This window comes from Mytilus edulis, chromosome 6 (assembly GCF_963676685.1).
Source record: "Mytilus edulis chromosome 6, xbMytEdul2.2, whole genome shotgun sequence".
In the NCBI taxonomy this organism is placed as follows: Eukaryota; Metazoa; Mollusca; class Bivalvia; order Mytilida; family Mytilidae; genus Mytilus; species Mytilus edulis.
In genome coordinates, this window is record NC_092349.1 from 3,389,827 (window position 1) to 3,404,240 (window position 14,414).

Genomic DNA, 14,414 nt, shown 5'->3' on the forward strand with positions numbered 1-14,414 from the left:
TTTGTAGGAGGAGGAAATTTGAAAATAGCTTCCACTTTAGCCATAAAAGGTTTCACTTGACCATGGCCAACTGTATGCCCTAAATAATCAACAGTGGCCTGACAAAATTCAGTTTTACCAAGATTAACAATCAAATTTGATTGTGGCAATCTATCAAAAGTATCATACAAAATGTATGAAATGCTGTTCCCAGCTATCACTACATACAATTAGATCATCAATATAAGCATAACAACAGTCTAAATCTTTTATAACATTATTGATCATTCTTTGAAATGTAGCTGGAGCACTTTTCATGCCAAACGGCATTACAGTATATTGAAATAAGCCATCTGGTGTAACAAAAGCTGATACTTCACGAGCTCTCTGTGTCAATGGAACTTGCCAATAACCTTTCAACAAATCAAATTTGCTCACTAAGTTTGCTTGACCAATGTTGTCAATACAATCGTCTATCCTTGGAATCGGATAGGAATCAGATTTTGAGACTGAATTTACTTTTCTGAAATCAGTCACGCAACGAAAAGTTTTATCTGGTTTTGGCACAAGGAGACAAGGAGAGCTCCATTCACTGTTACTCGGCTCAATAATATCATCGTCAAGCATATATTTAATTACTTTTCTCATAGCTTCAAGTTTGAGTAGATTGAGCCGGTAAGGATGTTGCTTAATTGGAGAAGCATCTCCTACATCAACATCATGACAAACATCAGTGAGTTTGTTTGGCACATCTGGAAAAAGATTTTTAAAAGAAAATACCAAAGCTTTTATTTCTTCTCTACGATCAAAAGACAGATGTGCAAGTTTTGAATCTAAATTTGACAAAATTTCTGAATTTTTCAATCTAACTGTCTCTTCCATAGTTTTACAACTAAAAGTTGGTTCGATTGCATCTGGTTTGTCACGATTGTTCTCAAATTTAACCATGCCTAAAGTGGCAACTGGTTTACTCTCACATTCATTGGTACGCTCAAAATATGGTTTTAGGTGTAATACCACCATTGATTTTCCCCTATTAGTCTTTGTTAAATTGGCACTTTTAAAAAAAATGTACAGTATTTACCTTTATTTCAACCAAAGAAATACTTTGCATGAATAAAGTTTAATCCTGTCCAGTGCTACAGTGAAAATTTCACACTACATTTCATTGCATATAAGAAAGTAACCAGCACCGGAAGTAAACAACCCAATTTTTACACTATTATTTACTGGTTACCTGCTTTGGTAACTAGGTAACCTTAACTTTCCAAAATATTTTATAAGACCATCAAATAAACAAAGAATGATGCTTTCAGACACCCAACATACATGTTTATGACTCAGAAAAAATTAAGTGCATTGAAATGCAGGGTTAATTTTCTACAACTGTCAAATTCAAGGGAATATTTTTTTAGACCTACTTTCGTATGCAACCGGATGTGCCGTATCATGATTTGGTGGTATTACACCTAAAGAACACCTAAATGTCAAATAAACTTAATGTAATTTTTTTCCCTCCAATTGCAAGTTATTTCAAGCATAACTGCCAAGTTTTGTTTCAGTCAGATCTATAGTTTCAGAGAAAATCACTATGATGTAAGGTCATATCCTACGGCGATTTCAGTCTTATTTCTTCGAAAAATCCTTTTTTCAGTGTATCATTATAAAATGCAGTGTTGACTAATATCTGATCATATACTCATGATCTAAGCATTCAAACAATTAAATAGGATACAAAAGACAACTTTAAGATGATATACAATTTTATTGCACCTTTTAGAGTTCATTTGAAGGTCTGTTTTGGTCTGTTTTGGTCCATTTTCCTTCTTCCTTCTTTTTTCATCAAAATTTGATATCTTTTGCCTAAAAAATAAAGCAAATGTAATTATTTTCCCAGAAAAAATGAAAGAAATGTAATGTCAAATCAACAATTAAAGTGTTTTAGCTGAAAGAACTGTTTCTATAAATGTTAACAGTCTCCACCGAAGTTTCTATAAGCCCTTATGTGTAACTTGAGTTTTTGGTCTGTTCCCCGAGTATGACAAATAACGGTTCCCTTTCAGTCAATCATAATTGTTACTGATATCAAAATCATTTCATTTATTTATTGCAGTATATTTCTAATAGATTTACACCTGAAAAGTCCACTTTCTTGTATTTTACATTAAAAAATGAGGAGAAAGAGTAATAAAAAATACATCAAAATGGTTTTAAAAAGGGTTATGTCCCTTTGAATGCTGGTAAAAAAAAAATTGGTACGAATTATAAAATTTAAGTATGTGAGACTGGATTCTGATGTGTATAAATCCAAGGCAAGTGTTTAGATGATGTTTTGTCGGTGTAAAATACAGATGGCACAATGGCAAATTGTAAACTTTTGCGGCCAAAACAAAAATAAAACATGACATTAGTTGATACATACCTCAATGCTAAAGTGTCATCTGCAGACCAATTCACATATAAGATTTTTCAACAGAATGCTTGTCAGATTCATGGTTAACACTGAAATGAAAAATCACATGTTGTATAAACAAAACTGTAAAGGTGATTTAAAATTTGACACAGAGGCTCACGTAAAATGGGGATTAGCATGGCAAGCTATAAGAAAGGTCGCAATGTAATATATGTATGTTGATTCAAAAGTGTATTTCATAAATTAAATTATATCATATGAAGAAAAATAAGACTTCTCTTTAAAACCATTATTGTTTTACCATTTTAAATCAAACAGTCTTGGTAGGGTTTGTGTTTTCGACACCTTGTTGGGTGTGTACCACGACAAACTTGGCGGTCTTGGTTAATATGAGGCGGCTCGAAAGACAAGTGCTCAGGGTTAATGCATCTCTTCTGATGACACAGATGAGACACATCAAATTCCTCTGATAGGTCAAATTTCTCAGTGTGCAACATGTATGCAAATCTGTGACCATACAAGGTTCTTTTTTTTCTGTCCCAAGGAAACCTAACACTATACACTGAATACAGCCTTGTCTGTCCACCCATTTGACTTAGCAAACACCTGTAAACCCCCATTTCAAGGCAATTTTCCCTCAAACGTGCTTTCTGTGTCTCAATCCATTCCGAATAGTCCATTTTTACAACGTATGAACTAGTTTAGTAATAATTTTTAAAAATGAAAGTACAATAAGGTCACCAGTGCACGTGTAGTTTCCCTAAATAGGTGTAATACCACCATTGATTTTCCCCTATTAGTCTTTGTTAAATTGGCACTTTTAAAAAAAATGTACAGTATTTACCTTTATTTCAACCAAAGAAATACTTTGCATGAATAAAGTTTAATCCTGTCCAGTGCTACAGTGAAAATTTCACACTACATTTCATTGCATATAAGAAAGTAACCAGCACCGGAAGTAAACAACCCAATTTTTACACTATTATTTACTGGTTACCTGCTTTGGTAACTAGGTAACCTTAACTTTCCAAAATATTTTATAAGACCATCAAATAAACAAAGAATGATGCTTTCAGACACCCAACATACATGTTTATGACTCAGAAAAAATTAAGTGCATTGAAATGCAGGGTTAATTTTCTACAACTGTCAAATTCAAGGGAATATTTTTTTAGACCTACTTTCGTATGCAACCGGATGTGCCGTATCATGATTTGGTGGTATTACACCTTTAACATATTAATATGACACACTCTATTTTGTTTGCGCCGACCTGGAGTTTTTACAATATAATTCAAATCATTAATTTTACTGTCTATTGTATAAGGACCACACTACTAAGCTTGTAAAGGATGTCCAGGGACTTTCAAAAATACAAGTACCTTATCACCAGGCTCAAAAACTCTGTCCCTGGCATCTTTATCATACCATATGTTCATCTTGTTCTGTACATTTTAAAGTTTTTCTGAGCAATTTGACAAGCAGTTAACACTTTTTCTGTAAATCTAGATACATAGTCTAAAAGATTCAAGTCAGTATGTTCAGTAAGCCATTTTTCCTTAATCAGTTTTAACAGTCCCCTTACAGTTTGGCCAAATACAAACTCAAAGGGACTAAATCCAAGGGACTCTTGAACAGCCTCTCGGACCGCAAAAAGTAGAAAGTGAACTCTATCATCCCAGTCTCTGTCAAATTGAAGACAAACAGTTCTAATCATGTTCGTCAATGTTTGATGAAAACGTTCTAAGGCACTTTGAGATTCTGGATGGTAAGCACTTGATCTGTACTGAGCAATCCCTAACTGGTACACGACTTGCTGAAATAAACCTGACATGAAGTCCTACTAACGTGAAAAATTTGATCAAAGCTTTGACGATAGTAGGTGTCTTGATATTTCTGAGCGGAATAACCTCAGGAAAGCGAGTAGATGTACACATGATTGTCAATAAATACGCATTTCCAGTCTTGGTCTTTGGTAAAGGTCCAACGAAGTCAATTAGAACTCTGCTGAAAGGTTAGTCAAAAGCTGGAATAGGCAAAAGTGGTGCTGGTGGTATTTTCTGGTTAGGCTTACCAACAACCTGGCATATATGACATGATTTGCAGTATTCTGCAACATCATTGCTAAGTCTTGCCCAGTAGAAATGCTGCAAGATCTTAAGGCAAGTCTTCCTTATACCTAAGTGTCCAGCCAAGGGGGTGTCATGGCCAAGACCAATAATTTCTTGCCTATAAACTTTAGGCATCACCACTTGGTATACCACTCTCCATTCCTCCTCTGGGGTAGCATCAGGAGGCCTCCACTTCTTCATCAAAAATATCGTCCTGATGGTAATAGGTCCATGTAATCAAACTGGTCTTCTTGCAAATTCTCATCTTGTTGTTTTCTAGCCATCGCCCAGGTAATAACACAAGCTGGATACAATTCAGCATCATCTTCAGGTGATTTAACATCCACCACCGGTTCACTGGTAACAATTGGTTCAACAACCACTTTGTTCCTAGCTAGATCATTTCTTAGCAGTAATGTAACACCCTCAACAGGGAGATTAGGACGAACACCCACAATAACTGGTCCTGGTTTAGATAAATACGATGGAGAGAAACATCTATACAACCTAACTCTACACCTTGTAACAAAACGGAGGCACCAACAGAAGTCTTCTCGGACAAAGGCAACACACCTTCTAACAATAAAGACTGAGAAGCTCCAGTGTCCCGTAAAATCTTAATAGGCTTAAGAGTGGTATCATCAACAATAGAAACAAACCTATCAGACATAAAGGGTTTATATTCCTCCATGTAATCACAAAAACTGGACTTAAAAACCTGACTCCCAGGACATTCCAACGTCTGGTAATATAAGGTGTCGTACAAGCACTGAACTTCGGCTTATTATCTCGTTTATTCTTCTTCTGGAGTCTAAAACAATCAGCCATCAGTTGAACATTTTTCTGACAATAAGCACAAATCAGTGACTTCTTCTCAAAGTATCAAATTTTGGACAAGACATATTATAACTGGACTGACTCTTATTCTGTGCAACAGGCTTACTACCAGTCCGCTCAGTGCTTTGATTTTTGTAATTTCCACTGGAAGTGTTAAAATTTTGACCCTTGAAACTTCTTTTATGTGAAAGAGTATAATTATCTGAAATAACAGCTGCATCATGTATTGACTCAACAGTTTTGTCATCTAAATGTGTTTTTAAGTCTAAATGAACACATTGTTTGAACTCTTCTAATAACATCAATTGTCTTAGGTTATTAAAATTGTTATCTGTTTTCTTTGACGTAAGCCATTTATCAAATAGATCTTCCTTTTCCCGAGCAAATTTCACGTAGGTTTGTGAATCAAACTTTTTATATGATCTAAATTTCTGCCTATATGCTTCTGGTACTAGCTCATAAGCTTTCAAAACTTCCTGTTTTACCGTATCATAATCAGAACTTTTTTCTGATAGTAGTGCGGAGTATATTTCAGCGGCTTTTCCCTCAAAAACACTTTGCAGCATCGTATTCCAATACGATATTGGACATTTCAAATTGTTAGCAATTTTCTCAAACTGTGGAAAATATTTATCGACTGTTTTTTCACAAAATTTGGGAACCAAACGTATATTTTTTGCTGAATCAAAATAATCTGATTTCGACTGGACTTTAGTGTTATTTTCTTCTTTGCCAATTTCAATTTTCACTTTTTCCAACTCTAGCCTTTCCCTCATTTCATGTTCTGCCGGTTTTAATTCAAGTTCATCTTGTTTTAATTTAAGTTCATCTTGTTTTAATTTGAATTCATCTTCTTTTTCTTGTTAATCCATTTCCAATCTCTCCTTCATTTCCAGTTCGTTTAATTTAAGTTCATGTTCTAATTCAAGTTGTTTTAATTTAAAGGCGTTAAAATTTTCGACCTTAAGTTCAAGAGCCTCTTCACCTAAAATTTCTGCGTAAACAAATTTGTCTATTACTAAATTTTTTATCATTTGTTTTCTCATAGATACTTTAAAATTTAATTTCAGATGTTTAGCAAGCAACAATAATTCCTCTTTCTTTAAATTATCAAACACCTCCAGGTCTGGCGTTTTCAAACATTTACCCGCATCAAATGCCATATTGTAGAATTTTGTTGGCTAGTTCTAATAAAAATCCTGAACAAATTTTGAATAAGATATTTTCAGTCTCCCGGACGAGCCCCCAATTTCTGTTACGGCCAGAAATAGCCTTTAAATTGTAGCCAACAAAAGACACAAATCAATAGTAAAATTTAACAATATTTATTATACAAAAGTTTGCAAGAAGTATTACACAAATATTACTGTCAACTTAACTGTCAAAATATGAGTCCAATCTTTTATCTTTATCTGTATCCGGAAATCTTCTCGAAATCCAATCTGAATATTACGTCCACTACTAAGGTCACAATCCAGTATGATGTTGTTTGTAGAATCAAAGTGTCAATCCAAATGCTGTGAATACTAAAGTCTATAGGTGTCTAAGTCTAAGTCTGAGAGTTTAACTTTAGTGTCTGTATATAAATAGTTGTCACGGAAAATTCTAGAACACTATAGAATGGAATGTCCTAGAAAGTTACAACGGAAGTTTCTAGTAAAATGTAGAAGTTAATATAACGCATCTTTTATTAGGATCATTCTGGAATCATTATGTAAGTCAAATGGAAAGTTCCAATCATTCTGTGATTGTTCCAGTGATTTCTAAACTGCACAGTTCTAAGATTATTCTGAAAACAACTATCAGGCCACACAACACAAATCAGGCCAACATAAATATTAAACAATAATTACAATATCATAACAATATAGTATCGAGGCATGTTCAATTGACATAGTTTTTTTGTTTATTGCTACTAAAAAATGACTTAAAAGAGTTTAAACATATATATGTACAGACAGTTTACAATCGGTTACAAACGAGAACAACTCACAACATAAACTGGTGTTTAAAAACATTGAACTCGAAAACAACGACCAAGAGAGCCTTAAGGCATACGTTAACGGTATCGTACATTCTATTGGATTAGATTTCAACGTAATTGATGTTCAACAGATCGGTCAACGAAATGGTACAGCCACTACGTTCAATCTAATTAGAACGAAACTCGTTATTGTGTCATTTCAAGAGGGAAAACATCGCGTTGATGTGCTAAAGAATAAAAGGAAACTGAAAGATATTGATGATTTTAAAAACATATATTGAACTGAATTTTAATGTGCGTATTGTTATGCGTTTACTTTACTACATTGGTTAGAGGTATAGGGGGAGGATTGAGATCTCACAAACATGTTTAACCCCGCCGCATTTTTGCGGAGTCAGGAGCCTCTGGCCTTTGTTAGTCTTGTATTATTTTAATTTTAGTTTCTTGTGTACAATTTGGAAATTAGTATGGCGTTCATTATCACTGGACTAGTATATATTTGTTTAGGGGCCAGCTGAAGGACGCCTCCGGGTGCGGGAATTTCTCGCTACATTGAAGACCTGTTGGTGACCCTCTGCTGTTGTTTTTTATTTTAATTTAAAAACGGACGGGTTATTGAAAAACAAAATTAACAGCAACGCCAGTCAAATAGAGATGATACAAAATTAACTATTGGTAGCTGGAATTGCAATGGCTGGTATGTCAGACGTAAAAATGATAACGGGAGAATTTTAAGGGAAAATATATTAAACATTCTTAACTGTGATATTGTTGGTATATGCGAAAGTCATTTAAGAGACAACCAGACAATAAATATGAATGGTTACACTTGGATAGGTAATAAAAGAAATTTTATTTCGAATAAGGCTTGGCGAGAAAGCGGGGGCGTAGGATTCCGTATTAAAAACTCTATATTTGAATATTTTGAAGTTCATATTCTCGACAAAAGTAGAGATGATATACTTTGGATATATTTAAAATCTGTAAATGATCCGAACTTAGTCTTAGACTTCAGTGTATGCTATTTACAACCTGAGAGATCTAGTAGAGGGAACATTTCTCAAGAGTTTTACGAGCATTTACTCTCGCAACTGTATCTTTATAACACAGGCAATCCTATTTTTATTTGTTGCGATTTCAATGGACGAATAGGAGACTCGCAGGATTTTAACGATTCGCTAGATAATTTACCGAAACGACAATACGTAGACGAGCAAAAGAATATGTTTGGTGAACATTTGCTAGATTTCTTGTCAGATGCAAACTGCTTTATGTTAAACGGTCGTGGAGACCCTTCGAAAGACAATTTCACATATGTGTCTACAAAAGGAAAGTTCGTTGTTGATTATATGATTATACCGTACAGCGACAGTGATAAATACAACAATTTTGAAGTAAAGCTTATCTCAGACTTACTTATAGACTACGATATTGATGTGTACTCCGACTCGAGGGTCCCTGATCACTCGGTGCTTACTTGCAAGTTTAAGTATTGTGAATACGAAAACAACAGTGAACTGCAAACAGTATCTGAAAACCAATCTCCAGTGTCTTCTGGTAACAAAAAACACTTTCGAAAATATAATGTATCGAACATTCCAAGTGATATTTTTGGCAGCGAACGTTGCGTCAGAAATCTTGAAAAGGTAAGTGACTCTTTACTAAACATCCGAAATATAGAAAACCGAATCAGCACTATATACAATACCTTAATCAATGAGGCCGTATTGGAACGATAATGTACGTAATCAGCTGGCTGATGTGAATAAAGCCGAAACGTTTGTTTTTTTAATTTAAAGGAAATCGACGTGAGAAATCGGAACTGAGAAACATATTTAAAATAAAGAGAAGACAATTTGACAAGAAGAACGCAAATACAAAATATTTACAAAGACTAAACAACATAAAATCATTCAACAGCGGAAATCCAAAAGAATTTTGGCGAGAAGTTAACAAACTAGGTCCTGGAAAAACGCGCACTAATATTGACTGCGTAAATATGCTTGATGGGTCAGTGTCTCATAATCCCACAGACATCCTGCAGAGATGGAAAGAAGAGTTTTTCGGCGGCGTCCTTATATGTTAATATATACATTTGTGTTTAGATCAGTGTATGGGGAGCCACTAGGTGATAGGTCAATTGTATTTGAAATTTAGTTGTATTTATATTTGAACATCTCATTTAAATAGGAATTACTTTGCCCGCCTTTTATTCGTGATTTTTTTTGCATTTAATTGCTGCGTGTACCTGGCGAGAGGAACGATAACTTTATTGACATTCAGGACTCTAGCACTAGCATATCTCATTTTCCGTCGATATTAGTAAGAATGTATCCTTTAGTTATTGCTCATTAACGTTTTTTTTTTTATGTCTTCATGTTAAATTTTAAGTATCATGATCATTTTGGTGGAACCACTTATGATAGGTAAAAAGTTAATGGTTTGCTTTGCAGTTGCATAAGCTTTGCCATGCACGTATCTCATTACGACGGAGAGTATTTGGATCTGTTCTCTAGCGAAGTTGTAAATGTCGATAATCAGTTCATAGCGCAAGTGCAAACCCTTAATCAACAACTCAAACAAGAACTTTATAATTGTGATATTCAGGAAGAAGATGACACCACGGGCATTACGGAAGTTAATGAGTCGATCTCATTCCAAGAACTTAAATGGGCATTACTTAATTTGAAAAACGGGAAAGAAACTGGTATAGATAATTTGCCTAACGAATTTTTGAAAAGTGAGAAATTGATTAATGTATTACTTGAACTGTTCAACGTCTGCTTTTCGAATGGCATAGTGCCTGATGCCTGGTGCCAAAGTATCATCTGTCCATTACTTAAAAACGGAAAAGACTATCGTGGTTCATTAGGTTACAGATGTATAAGTCTGATGTCAACCGTTGCAAAGGTCTTCAGTCAAATACTAAATGGTAGATTGATGAAGTATCTGGAAAACAACAAACTATTAAGCGAGGAACAAAATGAATTCCGACGTCTTAGATCTTGCCTTGACCACATTTATTCTGTATGTACTATACTGAGAAACCGAAAATTAATAAACCTCGACACATATCTTTGTTTTGTTGACTTCAGCAATGCATTCGATTCAGTAAACCACACTATCTTATCAAACAAACTGTTAGGTGCGGGTATCCACGGTAACATGTTCAAAGTTATAAAATGTCTTTATTCAAACTTGAAAAGTGCTATTAGACTTTCGCCAATAATGTTTGCAGACTGGTTTTCAGTAGATTCCGGTGTACGCCAAGGAGTCAACCTCGCACCTACATTGTTTGCGTTATTCATTGACGATCTGGTGCGCCTTATCAAAGGTCTTTCGCAAGGGTATTGGTTGGAAACGACATGATTAGTTGTTTATTTTACGCGGATGACGTCGTTCTCATTTCGGACTCAAGTGAAGGCTTGCAGTCTCAACTCAACGTTCTACATTGCTGGACAAAGAAAAATCTTCTTAATGTGAACATTGAAAAAACCAATGCCATGCATGTTCGTAAATTATCTTCCAGTAGATCAGATGTTTTGTTCAGACTCGGACAAAAGGAATTAGATTACGTAGAAAAGTACCGTTATTTAGGCCTAACACTGTCCGCAAACATAAGGTGTCTATTAATGAACTGTCAGCGGCATATGGGAAATATTGACTTCGAAATATACACAAAGATATATGACAACACAGTTATCCCGGAATATGCGTCTGGAATTTGGGGTATCAAGAGCTTTGACTCACTTGAGAGACTACAATACAGAGCTATAATGACATTCCTTGGCATAAAATGTGCTCCGATTCCTGCTGTCTTAGGGGATATGGGTTGGCTACCTGTATATATTCATACGCAGTGTAATGCGATACGCCTATGGTGTCGCCTCATGAAAATGCCAGACAATAGACTTTGTCGTAAAGTGTTCTATTGGGACATTGAAACCTCTACACGCTACAAAAATACCTGGTTTAACAATATCAAGTCAGTTTTAAATACTTGTAATCTTACGCATTTGATCAACTACGTACGTAAGTGGCGAGAATATTTCTACAGACTACGTTTGAGAAACAGTCAAAAGTAAATGTGTAGATGACTTCAAAGATAGATGGAGTAATGAAGTGCGAACAATGCCAAAACTGAGAACGTATAAAACTTTTAAGTCCGAATTCTCAACGGAACCATATGTAAAAAGACATTTATCAAGGGTGTAACGTTCAGCACTTGCGAGGATTCGTTCTGGAACTTTTCCACTAGAAATTGAACAAGGTCGTTACAGAAACTTTCCACCTAATCTACGTATATGTAAATTGTGTAATTCAGGTTCGATTGAAGATGGAACACATTTCCTCATCTATTGTGATCGTTATACTGATGCACGAAACAAACTGTTACGGGAGTTACCTTCTATAATTACATTGATGAGCTACCTCCAAAAGAAGCAATTACAGTACTCTTAAATGCTTATACCAAACTTGTAGCAAACTTTATTTTAGAATGTTCCAATATAAGACGTGAATTTATATAACTGTTTAATCTGTCTATAGTAAATATCGAAGTAAACGCATGTCTACATTTTTTAAATGTTATAATTTTGACCTCATTTTCTTATATCTGTAATATGTAAAGTTAAAACATGATAGTGCATCATAAGCCTATTTGGCTGGCTGAATCATTAAGTCAATACTTAATGTACATTATATTGTATATATTCAGGTTGCACTCTAATAAACTATTTATTCATTCATTCATTTATATATATTCACATTCTGACTTTTTAAATGCCCATTTAATTAGGTGTGTGATTTTCTTTTAAATGAGAATGTGAGGCAATATGGTATATAGGGTAGAAAATCAAAACTTTGAACAGATTCAAAATCACCAATATAAGCATGCAATTTATTTAGTACTTCCAACAAGTTCTTGACACTCCAAAGGTACTTAATTCCACTATTTTCGAAGGCCTTAATTGAACAATGTATTATCAGGATTTTGATTTTACATTGTGTACTGGTAAGAAGAATAGACAATTAAGTAGTAGTTTAACAATAGTCCTGGTAACTTTGATAAATATTCACACCACTGGTCGATGCCACTGCTGGTGGACGTTTCGTCCCCGAGGGTATCATCAGCCCAGTAGTCAACACTTCCGTGTCGACAGGAATATCCATAATGTGGTCATTTTTTTATAAATTTCCTGGTACAAAACTTTGAATTTTTCGAAAAAATAATTATTTCTTATCCCAGGAATAGGTTACCTTAGCCGTATTTGGCACAACTTTTTGAAATTTTGGGTCCTCAATGCTCTTCAACTTTGTATTTGTTTGGCTTTACAACTATTTTGATATGAGCGTCACTGATGAGTCTTATGTAGACGAAACGCGCGTCGGGCGTACTCAATTATAATCCTGGTACCTTTGATAACTATTAAACGTATGAAAGATCCCAAGTTCGAATTAGAAATAGGTCCATAATGTCTATTTGTACGAACGAATAAAAATAATTGTAAATTTTCATATTGTACACATGTATTATGCAGTACCACTTAACTCGTTAAACTGTTTTTCTTGTATGCCATAAAGTTCCAATTATATCAGAAAAAGCTCTGTCGGTTTAGTATTTAGTATGAAAAAATGTACATTATTAAATGTGACTGAAAACATAATAAAAAAAATCCATGATACACGTACATGTACTGTTGTTCTTAGTACTAGTATATTTGAACTGTGTACAGCCTCGTTTCTGACCCTACAAGGCGAGAAATCACAGACAATAAGTTGAGTATTGGTAGCAGTGTTCCATTCTAAAATAGATAAAAGAAACCTTTTGTCTTAGATTTTTTTTTATCAGTTGTTTTTTGGCTAAGAATATAATTACAGATCAGTTCTTTCTTTTGTTGTGTTGTTACTTCTGTTTCGATCTGATCAGTCTAGTTCTATTCAACATTTTTTTTTATAGTTTGTTGTGATGTAACCTGTATGCCCAGATTAAAACAAGGGACTGGTTGTGAGCCCGCAAACATGTAAACTACGTCATATTCTGTATGACATTGTATAAAGTGTACAGTCTGTGCTGCACTGGCTGTCGTTTTTTCCTGTATATATGTATCATATTTATTTTGTTTTGAACATAAGTCAGGCTGAAAGATTTTTTATTTGAATTGCTTTGTTTTTAATTTTGTCGGAGCCTTTTACAACTTGCTACGAGGTATGAATCTTGTTTATTTATGAAGGCCGTATTGTGACCTATTATATACGTTATTTGGTCTAGGGTGGATAGTTGTCTCATTTAAAATCATACTGTATTTACTAATTGTATATTACTATGTGCTTTCTTATGTCATAGTGTATTTCGAATACACCAACTTTTAAAGAAATTTGCTATAATTGAAATTCATTAATATACTACTCTAGTGATCTTTATTCGAGCTTGTTCTATAATTATGGTTATTATGATTTTATCTTAGCTTTACTGTAGACGATTAATTTTCTCGAGTGGTGTATTTTTGCAAGTGGAAGATAATCGTTAATTTTTAAAATTCAGATCTACTAGTCTTGGAACAAAACAACAACATAATAAAATAGCGACACTGTATTGACTCAAAATAGGATAGAATTAGTTTAACACGAAAAACAATATTAGCGAAAATATTGTTTAACAGTATTTTAATGGTTGTACATAATGTCTGTTTATTTTTATATTCCATCATTCACGACAGGAATCACATAACTGAACCATGTCTCACATGAACTAAACCATGACACTAATGAACCAAACCATGACACAGAATTTTCTGTAATCTTAAATTGTGTGCAAATGTGTGTTTTTTTTAGGAATAATTGACAACAGATATATACCATAACGAAATATGGGATGTAACAGACATTTAAAAAATAACTGTACTTTGTGCATTAGTAACGAACAACAACTTATAAATTTAGACATACGCAAGCATTATTCTGTGTCAAATGATAACTATATGATGAAAAATTAAATGTACTAACATAAAAGCAGTAAACAAAGATACTTACCAGCTTGATTTTACATTTAGAAGTTCCTTCAGCGAAACAACCGAATGTTTTTGTTTTG

The 14,414-nt window shown here is 34.2% G+C and overlaps 1 protein-coding gene and 1 long non-coding RNA gene across 2 annotated transcripts in view; one reads left to right on the forward strand and one right to left on the reverse strand.

The window, feature by feature from the left end:
• LOC139529002 (uncharacterized) overlaps nucleotides 1-14,414 on the forward strand; it is a 79,202-nt gene that overhangs the window by 32,148 nt on the left and 32,640 nt on the right. The window lies entirely within an intron of this gene.
• On the reverse strand, nucleotides 1,725-3,623 carry LOC139526957 (uncharacterized). The gene is made up of 3 exons (XR_011665229.1): nucleotides 3,237-3,623; nucleotides 2,402-2,481; nucleotides 1,725-1,842 (listed from the first exon to the last, which is right to left on the reverse strand). It is a non-coding gene; the product is annotated as an uncharacterized lncRNA (long non-coding RNA).